Consider the following 21,856-nt stretch of genomic DNA (forward strand, 5'->3'; position numbering starts at 1 on the left):
GGGGACAGCCCATATGTAAAGACTAGTCAATTTAGGGTATAAAGACCTCTTTCCCTCACCCCAGTTTGGGACAATTGCAGCTCCAAAGCTCCCTATATTAATATCTACTGTACATAACAAATTACCGCAACAGTTAGTAGTTTAAATTGGGTCGTGAACTTAGGAGCAGCTTCATTGGATTTTTCTGGCTTAAGGTCTCAGGTAGTAGAAGTCGTGATGTCAGGGCCACAGTCATCCGAAGACTTGACTAAAGCTGGAAGATCCAAGATGGCTCCCTCACGTGGCTGTGGGCTGGAGGCCTCATCAGGTAGGACTCTTCATAGGCAGCTAGGGACCCCACACAGCTGACTTCTCCCAGAACAGGTGAGAACTGGGAGAGCAAGCAGTGAGCCAGAGTGGCTTGTGTGGCCTGACTTCTGTCATTCACGTTTCTTCTGTCCGCTAGAAGAGAGTCGCTAATTCCAGCCCATACTAGAAGGAAGGGGAATTAGGCTCTACCTTTGACTCTGTGACACCATGGACTGTAGCCCGCCAGGCAGAAATGCTGGAGTGAGTTACCATGTGCTCCTCCAGGGGATCTTCCCCACCCAGGCACTGAACCTGTGGCTCCTGCATCTCCTGCATTGGCAGGTGAATTCTTTACCACTGTGCCACCTGGAAAGTTTTTTTAGTAAAAAAAAAGTATGTATACCACAAAAATATTTAGGGTTATTGGAACTTTCCTGGTGGTAGAGTGGTTAAGACTCTTTATTGGGTTGTTTGCTTTTTCAATATGGAGCTGTATGAGCTGTTTGTATGTTTTGGAGATAAATCCCTTATCAGTTGCTTCATTTGCAAGTATTTTCTCGAATCCTGAGAGTTATCTTTTTCATTTTGTTTATGGTTTCCTTTGCTGTGCAAAAGATTTTTAAGTTTAATTAGGTCCCATTTGTTCATTTTTTGGTTTTGTTTTCATTACTCTTAGAAGGTGGGTCAAAAAAGATCTTGCTGCAATTTATGTCAGAGTGTCCTGCCCATGTTTTCTTCTGTAAGTTTTGTAGTATCCAGCCATACATTTAGGTCTTTAATCCATTTTGAGTTTCTTTTTATGTATAATGTTAGGGAGTCTTCTAATTTCACTCTTCTTTTTTTAAACACTTAAAAAAATTTTTTTAATTTATTTTACTTTGTAGCTGTGTGGGCTTTTCTCTAGTTGTGACAAGCAGGGTCTCATTTCTGCTGGTGTGTGACAAGGTGTTTCTCATTTTGGGGGCTTCTTTTGTTGTGGAGCACAGGCTCTAGGGTGCTCAGGCTCAGTCGCTGTGGCTCCCAGACTCTACAGCACAGGCTCAGTAGTTGTGGTGCTTGGATTTAGTTGCTCTGTGGCATGTGGGATTTTCCCAGACTCAGGGATCGAACCCGAGTGTCCTGCATTGGCAGACAGATTCTTTACCACGGAGCCACCAGGGAAGCCTCTAATTTCACTCTTTTACGTGTAGCTGTCCAGCTTTCCCAGCAGCGCTTATTGAAGAGCCTGTCTTCTCCGTTGTGTGTTCTTGTTTCCTTTGTCATAGATTAGATGTGTGGGTTTATTTCTGGACTTGCTCTCCTGTTCCAGTGATCTGTATTTCTGGTTTTATGGGTACAGGGTGTTTTTGAACCCATGCCTCTTTCATCCCAGGGAGAAGACTTCAGCAGGAACGCAAGAGGGAGATGAGAATGTGAAGGGAGAAGGCAAGACACTGTAAGTTGAGTTCCAGCTGAATAGTGAGACTGATTTTTTTTCCCATCCTCAGTAGAAATGATTGCTAGAGAGCTAAACTGGGTTAATTTATAGAGAAATGGAAGCTGTCACTTTTTTTGCCATTTATATGTTGTGCCTGTAAATTTTCAAACAGCTATATATTCAAAAATCAATAAGCATTTCTACTTAACAGCAATAACCAGTTAGATAATAAAATGAAAATAGGGATTATATTCTCAATAGCAATAAGAATCTAAAATACTTGAAATGTAATATACACTTGAGTTACATGAATAAAAGCTATAAGGCTGAATTAAGATATATGTATTTTGAAAAATGGAGAGATGTATAGTATTTCTGAATAGGAAATCTAAATACTTTAAAATGTCCAGTCTTATAAAAACTAAATTTTAGGTTTAATTCATTCCTCTCAATACAATTTTTAATGAGGAGATATAATGAACCTATGAATTTTGGGAAAAGAGCCCTACTTAGCACAAAACATAATAAAGCTATAAGAGTTAAAACCACATCATTCAAAAAAAAAAAAAAACAACCCACATCATTCTGTCATAAGATCTATTGGACAGGATAGCTCAGAATGGATCCCAATATATTAGTATATAATATTATTATATCACATACTCTATTAGTATATAATATTTTAATATATGGTAGAAGAGGTATCACAGATCTGTAGAGACCAGAGGATTATTCAGTAAATGATATTAGGCTAAATGACTTGATATTTATAAGAAAAATTTATTTAGATTTTGCTATCTTCCCCATGAGTCCTCTTATCCCATCCTCTCCAAAAAGCCATATCAGGATTAAAGAGCTCAGGAAATGATAAAACAAGTTGGGCATATACATTTAAAAAATATGAAAAATCTATGTGAGGAAAACCAGTAATATCTTGCAAAAGGTTTACCAGTAGATTTGAAGGAAGAAAAAACATCATGGGCTTGAAGAGGAAGGTTCAGCATAATTTTCTTCTACTTAATTTACAATTTTAAAGCAATGCCAATAAAAATACCATCTTCTTTTTATTTTGGGAGCCAGACAGATTTATTATATAGTTTATTTGTAATACTTAATAATCAAGAATAGCCAGAAAAATCCTGACAAGAAATCAGCAAGTGGGAAGGGCAGACCTAGGCTGTATTTTACAGGTGTTCGCACATGTGACTCGCTTTAACCTTAAATAAATAATAAAGCATGGAATTCCCACCCCATGGAGGGGGAGGGGGAGGGACAAAGTTTTTTTCTATATTGCTTTGACTTAACATAACAATGTATCTTGCCTGAGGACTTGTTTCTCCTTAGCAAGAACCTTCTGACTAATCTTGTTATCTCCAGGCTATGTTGTGGGAGTGGGTCTGATAAAACCTTTCTATTGTTAGTTCTAATCTTATTAATTTAAGATGTATGTTGGGGCAGTTCAGTTCAGTTCAGTCACTCAGTCTGACTCTTTGTCACCCCATGAATCGCAGCACGCCAGGCCTCCCTGTCCATCACCAACTCCCGGAGTCTACTCAAACTCATGTCCATCGAGTCGGTGATGCCATCCAGCCATCTCATCCTCTGTCGTCCCCTTCTCCTCCTGCCCCCAATCCCTCCCAACATCAGGGTCTTTTCCAATGAGCCAACTCTTCGCATCAGGTGGCCAAAGTATTGGAGCTTCAGCTTCAGCATCAGTCCTTCCAGTGAACACCCAGGACTGATCTCCTTTAGGATGGACTGGTTGGATCTCCTTGCAGTCCAAGGGACTCTCAAGAGTCTTCTCTAACACCACAGTTCAAAAGCATCAATTCTTCTGCACTCAGCTTTCTTCACAGTCCAGGTCTCACATCCATATATGACCACTGGAAAAACCATAGCCTTGACTAGACGGACCTTTGTTGGCCAAGTTATGTCTCTGCTTTTTAATATGCTATCTAGGTTGGTCATAACTTTCCTTCCAAGGAGTAAAGCGTCTTTTAATTTCATGGCTGCAGTCACCATCTGCAGTGATTTTGGAGCCCCCCAAAATAAAGTCTGACACTGCTTCCACTGTTTCCCCATCTATTTCCCTTGAAGTGATGGGACTAGATGCCATGATCTTAGTTTTCTGAATGTTGAGCTTTGAGCCAACTTTTTTACTCTCCTCTTTCACTTTCAGCAAGAGGCTTTTTAGTTCCTTTTCCCTTTCTGCCATAAGGGTGGTGTCATCTGCATATCTAAGGTTATTGATATTTCTCCTGGCAATCTTGATTCCAACTTGTGCTTCTTCCAGCCCAGCATTTCTCATGATGTACTCTGCATATAAGTGAAATAAGCAGGGTGACAATATACAGCCTTGACATACTCCTTTTCCTATTTGGAACCAGGCTGTTGGTCCATGTCCAGTTCTAACTGTTGCTTCCTGACCTGCATATAGGTTTCTCAAGAGGTGGGTCAGGTGGTCTGGTATTCCTATCTCTTTCAGAATTTTCCACAGTTTCTTGTGATCCATAGAGTCAAAGGCTTTGGCATAATCAATAAAGCAGAAATAGATGTTGTTCTGGAACTCTCTTGCTTTTTCGATGATCCAGTGGATGTTGGCAATTTGATTTCTGGTTCCTCTGCCTTTTCTAAAACCAGCTTGAACATCTGGAAGTTCACTGTTCAGGTATTGCTGAAGCCTTGCTTGGAGAATTTTGAGCATTACTTTACTAGCATGTGAGATGAGTGCAATTGTGTGGTAGTGTCAGGGGAAGCACACTGATTGAAACCGCCCACCCTGGCCAGGCACCATAGTAACCATTTGCATGAGTTGTTTTATGGCAGGAGATCCTGATAAGGAATACGGAACTAATAAGCCACCACCAGCCGGAAGAGTTCGGGAAAGATCGAGAGGAGACACTACCTGTCTGTCCACTTCCCAGAATCCCTCTTGCTAGCATCCACCTTGGCTGAGTGATGCGTGCGACACCAGGAAAGACTCTGAATTAGAGTGATTGGCCAAAGACCACCCGGAAACAAATCCCATCACCATAAAACCCAAGACTGTGAGCCACGCGGCAGAGCAGTTCTGCTGGGTTCCCTTACCCTCCTGCTCTCCACCCGGGTGCCCTTTCCCAATAAAATCTTTTGCTTTGTCAATATGTATCTCCTCGGACAATTCATTTCCGAGTGTTAGACAAGAGCCCAGTTTCGGGCCCTGGAGGGGGTCCCCCTTCCTGGAACAGTAGTTTGAACATTCTTCGGGATTGCCTTTCTTTGGGATTGGAATGAAAATGGACCTTTTCCAGTCCTGTGGCCACTGCTGAGTTTTCCAAATTTGCTGGCATATTGAGTGCAGCACTTTCACAGCATCATCTTTCAAGATTTGTTGGGGCATGGATCTGGTAAGAGTATAGAAGGCCTTGATAAGACTAGCGAGTGGGGGCACTCTCCGTCCCCCTTCTGATGTCTATATCAAATGCTTTCTCCTTTTTCACCTTAATAAAACTCTGCTACACAATAGCTCTTGAGTGATCAAGCCTGGTCCCTGGTCCCAAAGCTAAATCTTCTTCTTTGGGAATCACAAATCCGACATCTTTCACCGTAAGCTATCAAAAGTAATAGAATAACCAAATTGATGGAGAAATTTTCCATGTTTTTGGAGTACAAGACTAAATATCATTAAATGTTCACTTTTCTACTCGATGCAACCCCCTTCAATAAACTCAGTAGCCTTTTTGATAAAAATGAACCAACTAATTAAAAAATTTTTATGATAATACAAAGAACCCAAAGTAGCCAACATAATTTTGAAAAAGAAGAACGAAGTTGGAGGATTTATATTGCCTAACAAACAACCATATTAATAAATGGTCAAGAAATTTCAGTAGGCACTTCACAAGAGAGAAAATATGAATAGCCAATAAGCACACTTAAAGATGATCAGCATCTTGGCACTTCTCTGGTGGTCCGTTGGCTAAGTTTCTGTGCTCCCAATGCAGGGGGCCCAGGTTTGATCCCTGGCCAGGGAACTAGATCCCACATACTGCAACTAAGACCCAGCACAGGCAAATAAAAATAATTATTAAAAAAAAAAAAAGATGATCAGCACCTTTAACTATTAGGGGAATGCAAATTAAAATCATGCCAAGAGAGACTTCCCTGGTGGTCCAGGGGTTAAGACTCCATGCTTCCAATTCACCAGGCATGGGTTCCATCCCTGGTCAGGGAACGAAGATCCCACAGGCTGTATGGCATGACCAAAAAAAAAAACAAAAAATCATACCAAGATATATTATGCAATAAGCATGGCTAAAATGAAAGAGTTCGTCTATACCAAGTGTGGGTGAGGTTGTGGAGAAACTGGGACCTTCACTTGCTGATGGGAATGCAAAATGAAACAAACATTTTGTAAAACGGTTTTAAAACAATTTGGCAATTTCTTGTAAAGCTAAACATACACTTCTGATATGGTGTAACATGATCCTAGGTGTTTACCCAAGAAAATGAAAACGTATGTTTACACAAAGATTTGTACTTGCATGTTCATAGTAACATTATTCATAATAGACAAAAATTGGAAGCAACTGAAATTTTCATCAAGTGATGAGTGGACACACAGATAGTATGTCAGCACAGTAGACCACTACTTATCCATATAAAAAAACGTTACTGACACAAGCAACAGCAAGGATGAACCTTAAGACACGCTGAGCAGAAGAAGCCGACTCTAAGACTACATACTTAACTTAAGTTGCACACAGGCAAAAACCAAGCAGTGGAGACATAAAATGGATCATGGATGCCTGTGAGGTAGTTGGGGGGCTGACTACAGGTAGGAGGGACTTTTTAAGATGAAGGAAATAATCTTTATCTTGAGTGGGAGATAGTCAGACGGGTTATTCATGTTAAAGCTTTAAAGCTCCTCGAACTGTACATCCATGGTGGTTGTTCAGTTGCCCAATTGTGTCCACTCTTTGTGACCCCATGGGCTGCAGCACTGCAGGCTTCCACATGCATGGTGGATATGTTTTATTTTATATAAATTATGTTTTCAGAAATTGATGTCAGAAGCTAAATAATATGGTTATGCAGATCATATGATAACATAGAAAAATAGTTGTGCTCAAATGAAAATTGGAGAATTCAGAATTTTATCTGTAATATGATTGCAGCTGTGAGAAACAGGCAAACAGAATACATGCAAGATAAGTCTGTAAATTAAATAAACAAAAAACGTACAAAAAGTCTAGAAGAATGTGTTACCTGACAGAGAAACTTTGCAGCTGTGATGAAGTCAAGGAAGTTGAAGCAGGGAGATTAGCCTGGATTTCCCAGGTGGTCTCAAGGTAATTAAAAGGGTCCTTAGAAGAGGGAGGTCGGAACCTCAGATACTGGAAAATGGGGGACACTGATGGAAGCAGCTAAGGTTGGAGAGATGCACCTTGAAAATGGAAAGAAGAGCCATAAACCAAAGAATATAGGCTGTAAAAATGCCCATAGAAACTGGAAAAGGCAAGGAAACAGTCTCTCCCCTGGAGCCTTCGGAAGGAGCTCATGAACTTGGATTTTAGTTGCAGAATTCTCATTTCAGACTCGGAGCACTGGAACCGTGTAACAGAGTGAATGTGTGTTGTTTTAAGCCAGCCACTGAGATTGTGGTAATTTGCTATAGCAGCTGCGAGAAAATAACACACTTGCTTTGTTGTTTTTCAGTCGCTCAGTGGTGTCTGACTGTTTGCCACCCCATGAACTGTAGCCTGCCAGACTCCTGTCTGTTGGATTCTCCAGGCAAGAATACTGGAGTGGCTTGCCATTTCCTTCTCCAGGGGATCTTCCCGACCCAGGAATCAAACCCTTGTCTCCTGCATTGGCAGGTGAGTTCTTTACTGACTGAGCCACCAGGAAAGCCCCACTACGATTGCTGAAGTGTCTGTTATTTTGTGCTTTCTGGCACTGGCAACTGACTCTGGTCATACCTAATACAGAGTTGGGTACCTGGAAGGAAGATACGGGTGACAGGACCTAAGGAAGCTCAACTGCAGCACTGAGGTAGCAATGAGATGGTGAGGACTCGGTTATTGCAGGTAGGAAAAACGACAGCTCTTAGTACATGTCAACCAGACATTTGGTTGCATGTTCCCAGTATTACCTTTACTTATTTTTTTTTATATTTATTTGTTTGGCAGTGTTGGGTCTTAGTTGCAGCACATGGGGTCTTTGCTGCAGCCCACAGACTCTGTAGCTGTATGATGCATGCGCTCAGCAAACTGAGGCATGGGGACCCAGCTGCTCTAAGGTGTGTGGGATTCCAGTTCCTCCAGCAGAGATCAAACCCATGCCTCCATGCTGCAAAATACCTCCCCCACCACTGAACCACCAGGGAAGTCCCCCAGTGTTACCTTAGAAGGCATACTGCCTGCTGACCAAGGCTGAGTGTTAGGAAAAATGGTTTAAAAATTCAGAATGTGGAGCACCCTGGGCTGCTTCCTTTTTACTTCCTGTAAAGTCCAAGGGAGAGGTCAACTGGGAGTGGGGGTGGGGAAGCCAACCAGTCTGTAAACAGGGGGTACTGTGGTGCCAAGGAAGCCCTCTCTGATGAACTGATAATCTGGGGTCCGCTTCCATACCCCAGGCAAAGGCAGCCCCGCCTGATGGTTGTACTTAAGCCTCCAAGTTCTACAAATGGCCTCATGTTTTAATTTTTCTGCCTGAGGGTGAGAGCCAGTCAAGAGGTGAGCCTGAGTGTAAGGGCGTGCCCTTCCCGACTAAGCCCATCATTTCATGTGTCCTCGCAGTATCAAATTGTAGAAAATTTTAAAATTTTTATGATTTTGGTGTTTTATCATGGTTTGCTCTTCATAAAGACTTCATCCCAGGTTTTGTAGTTATCTAAGAAGTTTATCATTAAACCATAAAGGATGAACAAATACTACTTTTTACATTATGAAGACAGGGATTTTTATCTTTCCTTTATTTAATAACAGCAAGGCACTGAGACATAGTATAATCTGTTACCTTCTTCATGGTCTACCAGTCTTGAAACTGAAGGTTGGCAGAGAATGGAAGAAATGACACTAAAACCCAAAAGTCTTCTAATTTGCCTACATTAATGACTTGATTTTCTCATTTTCATGGTACAAAGGGATATATGTATGTCTATGAACTTCCCTGGTGGCTCAGACGTAAAGAATCTGCCTGCAGTGCAGGAGACATGGGTATGACCCCTGGGTTGGGAAGATCTCCTGAAGGAGGGCATGACAACCCACCCCAGTATTCTTGCCTGGAGAATCCCCATGAACAGAGGAGCCTGGCAGGCTACAGTCCATGGGGTCACAAAAGAGTTGGACATGACTGAGCGACTAAACCATGAAATATGAAAGTTAATTTTCTCATTAATGCCCCCATCAAAGTCAGTATTTAAGACTTCAGTCATGTCAATGTGTTTACTTTGCTCCATTACTAACTGATGGAAAGAAAAGATGTATAAAACCCAACGAATGGAAAAGTCATAAAGCCTTAAAGTCAAAGTGAAAATCACTCAGTCGTGTCCAACTCTTTGCGACCGCATGGACTGTATAGTCCATGGAATTCTCCAGGCCAGAATTCTGAAGTATTTAGCCTTTCCCCTCCCCAGGGGATCTTCCCAACACAGGGATGGAACCTGGGTCTCCCTCACTGCAGGCGGATTCTTTACCAGCTGAGTCACAAAGGCTGTTATTGTTGTGTAATCACTAAGTCGTGTCTGACTGTTTGTGACTTCATGGACTACAGCCCATCAGGGAAGCCCACTTAGGAAGCTTACCTGGCAGTAATTATTAGACACGGGTTAGACAGGAATTTGTATCCTCAGTGAAAAAAGCCTCATGGTATCCTCTTGCTATAAAGAACCTAAAGTCTTATTGACATGCCTTTCCTCCAGATGAAATAGCCAATGCCCCAGGGACATTGAAGTAGGTGCCAAAGGTCACCTTGCTGGTTAACAGCAAAGGCATAATCAGCCCCCAAGTTGTTCTCAATATTTGGTGTGTCCTCTGTGATGGTTACAGAAGTTTTGTATCATCAAGGTTAAGATGAAAGATCTCCTAAACTGCAAACATGTCTAGATGTATCCTCAGAAAACAACGGAATCCACTTAACTTGTGCTCTTCTGATTGCAAAGAAACTTGTATTCTGGTGAAGCAAAAGATTTCTGTCTCTAGAGTAATGCAGAAACTAAAACCAAAGCAAACCTTGGACAGCAAGGAGACCAAACCAGTCCATCCTAAAGGAAATCAACCCTGAATATTCATTGGAAGGCCTGATGCTTAAGCTGAAACTCCAATACTTTGGCCACCTGTGGCAAACAGCAAACTCATTGGAAAAAGCCTCTGATGCTGGGAAAGATTGAGGGAAGCATAAGAAGAGGGCAACAGAGGATGTGGTTGGGTGGCATCATCGACTCAATGGACATGAGTTTGAGCCAACTCTAGGAGATAGTGAAGGACAGGGAAGCCTGGTGTGCTGTAGTCCATGGGGTCACAAAGAGTGGGACATAACTAAGCAACTGAACAACGAAACCAAAGAAAGATCATGTAGATGTTGAAAGTTCATGAGCAAACACAAATCAGCTAAGGAATAGCACTGAAGTCACATCTCCTCTTGTATGCTGTCATTCCTTGAATTTGAGAATCACTCAGCTTTGTGTCTCCTACCCCACTGAGCACATAGTTGGTGCTGAAATTTCTTTTTAATGAATGAAGTATATAAATCATTGCTTTGTTACCCTAGCATTGTGCCTCTTTCAAAAGAAGCACTTAGTAAACATGTGTCTAATTTCCTGTGTTGTCAGAAATATTGTTAATCATACTGTTAAAAATAAAGACCTCCAGGGCAAACTGAACTAAATTCTCTAAACCACTAGGTGCTCTTTCCTCTTTGGGCTGCTCAGCTGTGCAGCTGGAAATGGATGGTGGGGTGAGGGCTTCAGCTTCAGCTCTCCCTCAAATACCCCGGAATGTTGGCTATGTCAGAAAGTGTTTGGAGAATGCCTCGGAAGCTGAGTGGATAATTCCAAAGCAGTATACTCACAAAGATATCTGAACCAGAGAATATGCACTCGAAAATAGATGCATAGAGCACGTCCACAGAATATCAAGTTTTTACCAGGTTTAGGGGCTGCAGCCCGATCCTGTGAACTGAACAATCAAAGTAACTATAAAATACGTGGCACATGGTTTTACATTGATCTTCTTATGGTAAAATACATATAAAATTGTGATCAAATTCATAGGCATGTTATAAGTGCTATGACCTGATAAATGACACTAGCATGTTTCAGAAAAAAACTTGTGGAAACAATGATGTCTTTAAAAAAAAGATATACAGGACTTCCCTGGTGGTGCAGTGGATAAGAATCTGCCTGCTAACGTGAGAGACACTGGTTCGATTCCTGGTCTGGGAAAATTCCACATGCCGAGGAGCAACTCAGCCTGTGCTCCACCACGGCTGAGCCAGCACCCTGGAGGCCAAGAACTGCAACTACTAAACCTGCATGTTGTAACTACTGAAGTTCGTGTGCCTAGAGCCTCTACTCCGCAACAGAAGCCACTGCAATGAGAAGCCAGCACACCACAACGAGTGGGTAGCCCCTGCTCGCCACAACTGGAGAAAGCCCATGAGCAGCAACAAAGACCCAATGCAACCAAAACTAAATAAATAAAAAATAATTGGAAAAATTTTAAATAAAAAAAGACATACAATGATTTTTCGCTGAAAATTAGATATCTTTAGTTGAAATCTGAGAACACCAACTGAGTATTGAACCCACACTAAGGAAACCATCCTCTCATATTCTCTGCCAGCTCGCACAATCAAAGGAATGTGCGGGTTTACTCAACTGACAACGCAGAGGCAGGAAGGAATTGTCCAGGCTTGGAGTTTCTACTCCTGGGAAGGCTCCAACCATACCAATGTGAAAACATTCTGTTTCTGAGAGTTGAGAGCAAATCAAGAGGCCGAGCGGATCTGCCTGGTGGAATACTACTCAGCAATAAAAAAGAGCAAACTTCTAATCTACAGAACAGCCTATATGGATCTCAGAAGCTTTCACTAAGTGAAGTAGTCAGATGCAAAGACTGCACACTGGATGATTCCACTTAGACAAAATTTCTATCAAATGCAAAATTATAGAGACAAGATAGATCGGCATTGCTGGGGCCACAGCTGGGAGTAGGAAGCAAACAGGCAAAGGCAACTTTTCAGGTCAATGGAAGTGTTGAAACACCAGATTGTGCTGTTGGTACATAAATGTATAAATTCACTAAAACTGAAGTCAACTGTATCCTTATAATGAGTGACATTTATGATACATAAATTGTATTTCAACAACTCTGTTTTTGTCAAAAGGAGAAATTATAAGAGAGGTTTCTTTCAGGACCAGCCTGTTGCACCGACAGATTGCCTCACTTCTAATATTCATTGTAGCCATCGTACTTTTTTTTTTAAGATTTCTTATACAACCATTTTTAAAGTCTTTATTGAATTTGTTAGAATATTGCTTCTGATTTTATGTTTTTGGTTTCTTAGCCTTGGGGCATGTGGGATCTTAGCTGCCTGATCAGGGACTGAACCCACACCCCCTCCATTGGAAGGTGAAGTCTTAACCATTAGACCACTGGCTACAAAGACTATTGTACTTTCTAAATGTGAGAGAATGTCTCCCAAACAAGGTGCTTTGATATACACATCAAGATACTGTTACATTAAGTCAGGTTTCCAAAATTGCAATGTACAATTTCAAAGCATAATTATTCTATTCGTCTACTCACAATACCAATGCCATGTCCAAGAATATTAGTATGTCAGATGGAGGGGAAAAAACACACTGGGGGGATGGTGGTGTGACTGGGAGCCCAGGAGAACTTCCTGAGCTTTTCTTGAGCCAGACAGCTGTTTAGGGCGGCTCCTAGGACAGGAGGAGGGGTATTTAGGGTGTAGACTTAAATGCCTTCACTGACAACTGTGGCGTGCTGGTTACACTCATCACCACCACCACCACAGACATGTGAGCAATTATATTGGGAAAAGTCATCTTGGTCAAAGGTAGAAGAATGAACGGAACATTCTGGAGGCAACTTGACTGGGGTTCCTGTCCACAGCAAGCAGTTCTCATACTCGTTGCTCGTCAGAATCTCCCGACTTGTTAAAAAAGCAGGTTCCCAGGCCGGGCCCCAACGCTGCCAAAGTGAATGTCCAGGAAGGAAGTTTAGAGTTTGAATCTTCAATGAGCTGACAAGTGATCTTTATGCTGAAGGTCCTCAGAACACAGGTTAAGGAACACTGAAGAAAGAAGGGGAAAAAAAGAAGGAAAGCAGGGAGGGAGGGGAGAGGGGGAGGCAGACAGGGAGAAAAAAAGGAAGGAAGGAAGGAAGAAGTAGGAAGGAAAGAAAGATGAAGATGAAGGCCTTGCTGTCTAGTTACTTCCGCTCAATTAGTTTTAATTCCTTCTAAGCTTCCCGCTGTGTTTCATCTCCATATCCGACACTGTGCCCTCATCTTTACCTGTCTCAGCACTGCTTTCTTGTCGAGGAGTCTCACCTGTGTTGGGCTGGAGACAGATAGCAGTTGAAGTATTTTCTCCTATACACACCCCCCAATGCCCCGCCATGGGACAGGACTGAACTAGAGGCAGATCAAGCCTTTACTCACAGGCTCACCTTGGGATCCCCGGAGAAGAAACTGCAGGTGATTCTTTGTTCTGAAACCCTGCTGAGGGGGAGGGAAGCGAGGATCTGTTGGATCTGACAGCCCAGCCCAAATGGCACCCTTCCCCTGGGGAGGACTACCTGCCCTGTGGTCACGTGGGGAGAGAGACCTGCCCTCCCACCTGTGGGCAGTTGTCCACGTGGATCCCTTAGCTCTAGAGATACCCTTGCTTTCCACACCTCTGGGCAACAACCCAGCCCGTGGGTAGTGGTCCTTGGCCACCTCTCAGAGATTCTGCCCACCTGCCAGACCCCATGGGTAAGCCCTGCTTAACAAACACACGGCCCATGTCTGTAATGTGCGTCCCACTGCCTCAGCCACTGGTGTTTGGCCACTTAACCCAAACTGGCCCAATTGAAGCCCCTTTTCCTGGAAACTTGCAATGATAATTAACATATTCCCATCTCAGTGTGAGCTGCCTTTCTAGTACAGAGAAGGAGGAAAACTCAAAAACTTTAGCGTTGTGTTTCTTTACTCCTGAGGAAGGAGTAGCCTAGAAGTCTAGTGGGGAGAGAGGAGAGTTGTCTGAGAAAGAGGACACCCTGGAGTGACTCGTTTTGTTTCCCAGTTTGGTCCCCTCTGGGGCCAAGCTCACCTCCTCAGCGCCATTCAGTCTCCTGAGATGCTCCACTACTATTGGGATACAGGGCCCTTCTATGGTTATTTAATCTACCCTTGGCCTGCAGTCAGAGTCCTCACAAATCGAGATATAATCATCTTCTCCTTTGGCCACCATTCTCCTCATTTTGGGCTTTCCAGGTGGTGATAGAGGTAAAGAACCTGTCTGCCAATGCAGGAGACATAAGAGATGTGGGTTCGATCCCTGGGTCAGGAAGATCCACTGGAGGAGGGCATGGCAACCCACTCCAGTATTCTTGTCTGGAGAATCCCCAAGGATAGAGGAGCCTGGCGGGCTACAGTCCATGGGATCGCAAAGCTAGACACGACTGAAGTGACTTAGCACACATGCACCTCCTTATTTAAACTTGTATCCCTTCCTTCGGCAGACAGGAAGGCAGACCACATTGTCTTACTGTTGGTGCAAAATGAGAGCTTTCCTCAAAAAGTGATCTGGTTTGAATTACTGACTATACCATATGCTGACTGTATTTGAAATTATGAAATAATTTAGGAACAAAAATGGAACTGTGGATATGTTTTGTTTTAAAAAGAGTCCTTGTCTCTACAGTGTAGCATGTGGAACTCTGCTCAATATTATATGACACCTGATGCAAAGAGCCAACTCATTAGAAAAAGCCCTGATGCTCGGAAAGACTGAAGGCAGGAAGAAAAGGGGAGGACAGAGGAGGAGATGGTTGGATGGCATCACCAACTCGATGGACTTGTGTTTGAGCTAGCTCCGGGAGATGGTGAAGGCCAGGGAAGCCTAATGTGCCGCAATGTACAATATGCTGGGAAGTACAAATGTTTGCAGAGCCAGACACAACTGAGTGACTGGACAATAACAGTCTGTAAAAGTATTGAATCACTATGTTCTATACCTGAAACTAGTGTAGTATTGCAAATCAACTATAGTTTGATAAAAGTCTTTTAAAATGAAAAATATTAAAATTCTTGTCTTTATACTAGGCACAATAGGCTGTTATTAAAGTGTTTTCAAGATTGAAAAAAAAATATTATGTGGCAGCCTGAATGGGAGGGGAGTTTGGCGGAGATTGGATACATGTATATGTGTGGCTGAGTCCCTTCACTGTTCACCTAGAACCATCACAACACTGTTAATCAGTATACCCCAATACAAAATAAAAAATAATATTATTTTAGAATAATATTTTATTTAAAAAATAATTTAAAAAAGTCTCTGTCTTTAGAGTTACATATTGAAATATTGATGCCTGAAATGATATGGTGTCAGGATTTGCTTCTAAATGATGCCACAGGGTAGGAAGTGGGTGAGGGCGTAGGTGAAACAAGTTGACCTTGAGCTGATAATTGTTGAATCTGGGTCACTGGGGTTCATTGTATGAGTCTGTGTACTTTTCTATACATTTAAATTTTTCCCTGATAAGTAATTCTAAAAATATCAATAGGAATTTTTTCAAGGGATTGCCTTGGAAATAACACGAAACTCCTGCTGCTGCTGCTGCTAAGTTGCTTCAGTCGTGTCCGACTGTGTGTGACCCTATAGACGGCAGCCCACCAGGCTACCCCGTCCCTGGGATTCTCCAGATCAGAACACCGGAGTGGGTTGCCATTTCCTTCTCCAATGCATGAAAGTGAAAAGTGGAAGTGAAGTTCGTTAGTCATGTCCGACTCTTCGCGACCCCATGGACTGTAGCCCACCAGGATCCTCCGTCCATGGGATTTTTCAGGCAAGAGTACTGGAGTGGGTTGCCATCGCCCTCTCCTATCAACATTCAAAAGTAGGAAGACGCTTCTTAAATTGGATATCCAGAAGTGTCACTCCAAAGGCAGTCACCACTAATGGGAGCAGCTTTTGTGTACCGTGCAGCTAGTGTGTGCATTAAAACATGCCAGGGGTGTATGTCCCCACCTTCCCTTGAATGAAAATAACAACCTTGCGCTTGTGTTCGATTTTATCTCCAATGGTGCAATCCAAGATAAAATATCCTAAGATCTGTAGCTTTCTTTTATATTAGAAAACAATACTACAGGACTTCCCTGGAGGTCCAGTGGTTAAGACTCTGAGATTCCACTGCAAGAGGGTGCTGGTTTCATCCCTGGTTGGGGAACTAAAACCCCACATGCAGAACAGCGTGGCAAAGTGAAAACAGACAAAGAAAAACTACACACAAATATACTGAGTGGTTTTTGTTTTATTAAAAATTATGTGGTAGATTTAAAAGTAAGAAACATTCTCTCAAAGTAGAATATTTTCCAAATAGGTTGAAAGCATGTGTGCAGGAAAATAAAGCATCTTGGTTGCTCTCCAACAGCCCCCAAAGGCTCTGTATATCCATGCATGCCTTCTTATTTAGAGGAGTGAGTAGGAGGTGGAGGGGGAGGGTGCTTGTTGAGTGTTCAGAGCATCTGATTTCATTCTTTATATATTCCCTATGCTTCCAGTGGTCTTTTCTGGGGACATGAATTTGTGGAAAAGTATTTAAAGTTTAAGTTGTAATTGTCCATTTCACCTTCATCCCTATCCGTTTTCAAGGTGGCCAAAGTCAGTTCTTTGCAGGAGGACCCAAGGGGACCCTCTGCTCCCTGTATGATCCATCACTCTCCTGTTTGTATGGTTATCCTCATGCTTAGAGACATTTGGGGGCACACCTCTGAGACCAGGAACCCTAACTGCCCGTTTAATATCCAAATGTCCATTTCTTTCCATCGGTCCTTTCCTGCCTCTGCCTCCCTTGCGCCTTCTTCCCGTTCATGTTTACTTTGATTGAACTTTGCAATACTCCTCTCCTGGCTGGTCTTTCTACTGCTGGTTTTCACGCTTGTAACACGTGTGTATTCAAACCAGTTCATACTGCCTTAGTTGTGGCTCGTTTGATTTCAAGTGCTGAAGGCCCACTCTACCTCACGGAAACAGAAGTTCACTGCAAGGACATTTCCAATCCAAACATACTGGGATCAAAAAAAGGAAAAAAAAAAAACAACCAAATCCATTTCTACGCTGAAGGGCTCAATGACTACCTTCATTGCACCTCCAGGTATTGATAAATGAGACTAAAGATTTAACATCACAAAGAGAGCAATTAAAAATTTCCTTGTTCATGTGAAATACTTATACCACAGAATAAAGCTAATAATATGGCTGAGTCAATGAAGCCATTAATAGTTGACATCAGTTCTCCATGGAGCCATGTCCTTTTGCAGTGAGGGTGATAATAACGAGAAACAGAATCCCACACGAGGCCTCACCTCACCACATCCCCAACCCAGGCTAACTTTTAGTCCACTGCAAACTTCAGCTCTTAAAATAATATTTAATTTGAAATATTTTAAAGAAAAATGCAAAGGCCTTTCAAACTATAATTCTTTCTCTGGATTGTATTTCTATAGCCGTGACTGACTATGAAATAAAGTATCATACTGTGTCCTGTAACTGTTTAATACTAACACAGTAAAATCACTTAAGTACAGACATAAGAAGAATTTTGTTCAACCTATGTAATATGTTTGGACAATAACTTTGTCTACGTATTTTAAAATGATTTTCCTTATTTATTTATGGCTGTGCTGGGTCTTTTCTCTAGTTGCAGAGAGTGGGGGTTACTCTCATTGCGGTGCATGGACTTCTCATTGCGGTGGCTTCTCTTGGAGCAGAGCATGGGCTTTAGGGTAAGCGGGCTTCAGTAGCTGCAACGCGGCGGGCTCAGTAGTTGCAGCACACGGGCTTAGTTGCTCCGCACCTTGTGGGATCTTCCCGCATCAGGGATCAAACCTACGTCTCCTGCGTGGGCAGGTGGATTCTTTACCACTGAGCCAGCAAGGAAGCCCCAATAACTTTCTATATTATATTTTTGTGCAGAACCCTTAAGGAGAAATATATTTTATACAGTCATACAGTAAACCCTGAATTAAAAGTTATACAAAACAATATTTAACTTTTCCTCTAAGTATTCTAATATTTTCTATTATTTTCTCTTTTGTTTCGTTTTTGGCTGCACTGTGTGGCATACAGTACTTCTCCTACCAAACTGAACCACCAAGGAAGGTCTCCCTCTCTCTCTCTTTTTTTTTTTATTTTGCAGTAGCACATTTATTTTTTTATTTTTTATTTTTTTTATTAGTTAGAGGCTAATTACTTCACAACATTTCAGTGGGTTTTGTCATACATTGACATGAGTCAGCCATAGAGTTACACGTATTCCCCATCCCGATCCCCCCTCCCACCTCCCTCTCCACCCGATTCCTCTGGGTCCTCCCAGTGCACCAGGCCTGAGTACTTGTCTCATGCATCCCACCTGGGCTGGTGATCTGTTTCACCATAGATAATATACATGCTGTTCTTTCGAAACATCCCACCCTCACCTTCTCCCACAGAGTTCAGAAGTCTGTTCTGTACTTCTGTGTCTCTTTTTCTTTTTTGCATACAGGGTTATCGTTACCATCTTTCTAAATTCCATATATATGTGTTAGTATGCTGTAATGTTCTTTATCTTTCTGGCTTACTTCACTCTGTATAATGGGCTCCAGTTTCGTCCATCTCATTAGAACTGATTCAAATGAATTCTTTTTAACGGCTGAGTAATATTCCATGGTGTATATGTACCACAGCTTCCTTATCCCTCTCTTTTTTTAAAAAGTTTTTGTTATGGGGCACAAGCTTCCAAACTTGAAGTTTGGAAAACATCGCTTTATTAACAAATAGTGACATAGACTATTTAGTGATAACAAACACCCATGCAGTCACTCTTGACAGTCTCTGGGACAGCAAGATCAAACCAGTCAAGTCTAAAGAAATAAAATCTGAAAATTCATTGGAAAGGCTGATGCTGAAGCTGAAACCCCAATACTCTGGCCACCTGATGCAAACAGATGACTCTTCAGAAAAGACCTTGATGCTGAGAAAGACTGAAGGCCAAAGGAGAACGGGGTGACAGAGGATGCGATGGTTGGATGACATCACTGACTCACTGGACATGAATTTGAACAAACTCTGGGAGACAGTGAAGGACAGGGAAGGCTGGAGTGCTACAGTCCATGGGGTCACCAAGAGTCAGACACGACTTAGTGACTGAACAACAAATATAGTCACTGCAGGGCTTTGAGAAATCCTCAGATTTTGCTGTATCTCTTTTCAATTATTATTTTTTTTTATTAAAATATCATAGTTGTTGCTCAGTATCTGGAATCAAAGGTCTCCGTGTACCCCTCTCAGGTCCAAGACATCTTCTGCCTTCCCAGGGGCAAGAACTATTCTGGGCTTGGTGATTATTGTCCCCAGGCCTGCTTTTATGCGATTACTACAAATGTGTGGATCTGTAGCAACTTACAATGTTGATTTTAAGCCTGGAACTGGTGCTGTTCCTTCCCCAAGACCAAACAGGCACCAGAAGAGGCAGAGTTGTCAATTTTTTCTTTTTCTTTTAATGTCATACCTGACAAAGTAAAAAAAGAATTAAAAAAAATTTTTTACTGAGGTATAGTTGATTTATAATGTGTTAATTTCTACTGTATAGCAGTGATTCAGTTATACATATAGACATTTTAAAAAAATATTCTTTTCCATGATGGTTTATTGGAGGATGTTGAATATAATTCTCTGTGCTATACAGTAGGACCTTGTTGTGTATCCATTCTATGTATAATAGTTTACATCTGCTAACCCCAACCTTGAAAATACCAGACCATCTAACTTACCTCCTAAGAAATCTGTATGCAGGTCAGGAAGCAACAATTAGAACTGGACATGGACCAACAGACTGGTTCCAGATCAGGAAAGGAGTATGTCAAGGCTATGTATTGTCACCCTGCTTATTTAACTTATATGCAGAGTACATTATGAGAAACGCTGGGCTGGAAGAAGCACAAGCTGGAATCAAGATTGCCAGGAGAAATATCAATAACCTCACATATGCAGATAACACCACCCTTATGGCAGAAAGCAAAGAGGAACTAAAGAGCCTCTTGCTGAAAGTGAAAGAGGAGAGTGAAAAAGTTGGCTTAAAGCTCAACATTCAGAAAACTAAGATCATGGCATCTGGTTCATCACTTCATGGCAAATGAATGGGGAAACAGTGGAAACAGTGGCAGACTTTATTTTCTTGGGCTGCAAAATCACTACAGATGGTGACTCCAGTCATGAAACCAAAAGACACTTACTTCCTTGGAAGGAAAGTTATGACCAACCTAAACAGCATATTAAAAAGTAAAGACATTACTTTGCCAACAAAGGTCCATCTAGTCAAGGCTATGGTTTTTCCAGTAGTCATGTATGGATGTGAGAGTTGGACTATAAGGAAAGCTGACTGCAGAAGAATTGATGCTTTTGAACTGTGGTGTTGGAGAAGATTCTTGAGAGTCCCTTGGACTGCAAGGAGATCCAACCAGTCCATCCTAAAGGAAATCAGTCCTGAATATTCATTGGAAGGACTGATGCTGAAGCTGAAACTCCAATACTTTGACCACCTCATATGAAGAGTTGACTCATTGGAAAAGACCCTGATGATGGGAGGGATTGGGGGCAGGAGGAGAAGGGGACGACAGAGGATGAGATAGCTGGATGGCATCACCGACTCGATGGACATGAGTTTGAGTAAACTCCGGGAGTTGGTGATGGACAGGGAGGCCTGGTGTGCTGTGATTCATGGGGTCGCAAAGAGTCAGACACGACTGAGTGACTAAACTGAACTGAACTGAACTGAAAAGAGAAAAATTTGGAAGAGACTAGTCTAAACATCTCATGGTTATGTCACGGATTTCTTATTATCCAGATGTTAGATATTACTTATCTGCTGCTTATATTTCATTTCAAAATTTAATGAAAGATCAAAAGAAAGTGTGGACAGGTATTGTGTACACATACAGATGAAAAATCTACAACTACTACCAAATACAATTCAGGACCATACAATTCAGGCTCATATGCTCTGAGCCTCAGGAGTATATGATAAAATATTTCTGTGTGACATATTATCCTTTTTATGTATTTCTGGATAACATATGCATGTTATCTTTTCAGAGAATTCTTGAAGGTTGCTATCTTCATTTTGAACTTACTTCAGTCGACCTTCACATGATACTATCCCACTTCACCTATAAAGTAAAAGTCTTACAACGGTAAACTCCCAATTCTTCTACTTCTGTGATATCAGTGTTATATATTTTACTTCTACATGTATTATTAAGTCCACACTATGTTGTTATTGTGCTAGAGCATACATTCTTAACACAGATGACGTTGCTCCCTTATCATGGGGGATAATTAGATTGAAATGCATAAAAAGGTTGCTTAGGAGGATTGTTGGAGAAGGAAATGGCAAGCCACTCCAGGATTCTTGCCTGGAGAATCCCGTGGACAGGGGAGCCTGGTGGGCTGCCGTCTATGGTGTGGCACAGAGTTGGACATGACTGAAGTGACAGCAGCAGCAACAGCAGGAGGACTGTGATGAAAACCTTGAGAATCTCTACTCTTGGCAGTCAATTATCTTGTAATGAAAATTTAATCATAAAGTAAAATCACGTTTGACTCATAAACACATATTTACCATTTCCGGAGCTTTTTATTCTTTTGTGTGGACCCAAGTTTCCATCTGATGTCATTTATCTTCAGCCTGAAGAACTTTCTTTGATATTGTTTCTCTGATATTTGACACCAGTGCAGGTCTGATGATGGCAAATTATTTGTCTGAAAAAGTTTTATTCACCTTAATTTGATGGGAGCGGGGGAGGTGTATTTTTGCTGGATGTAGAATTCTAAGTTGCCAGTTTCTTTTTTAACACTTTAAAGATATCTTCCAGTTGCCTCTGGAAGATATATTTCTATAT

At 41.8% G+C, this 21,856-nt stretch overlaps 1 long non-coding RNA gene across 1 annotated transcript; it reads left to right on the forward strand.

Moving 5' to 3' along the window:
• Positions 1-255: 255 nt before the first annotated feature.
• LOC136173670 (uncharacterized) lies at positions 256-4,846 on the forward strand. The gene is made up of 3 exons (XR_010664262.1): positions 256-307; positions 1,661-1,723; positions 4,532-4,846. It is a non-coding gene; the product is annotated as an uncharacterized lncRNA (long non-coding RNA).
• Positions 4,847-21,856: the final 17,010 nt, after the last annotated feature.

Source organism: Muntiacus reevesi, chromosome 8, assembly GCF_963930625.1.
Source record: "Muntiacus reevesi chromosome 8, mMunRee1.1, whole genome shotgun sequence".
Lineage (NCBI taxonomy): Eukaryota > Metazoa > Chordata > Mammalia > Artiodactyla > Cervidae > Muntiacus > Muntiacus reevesi.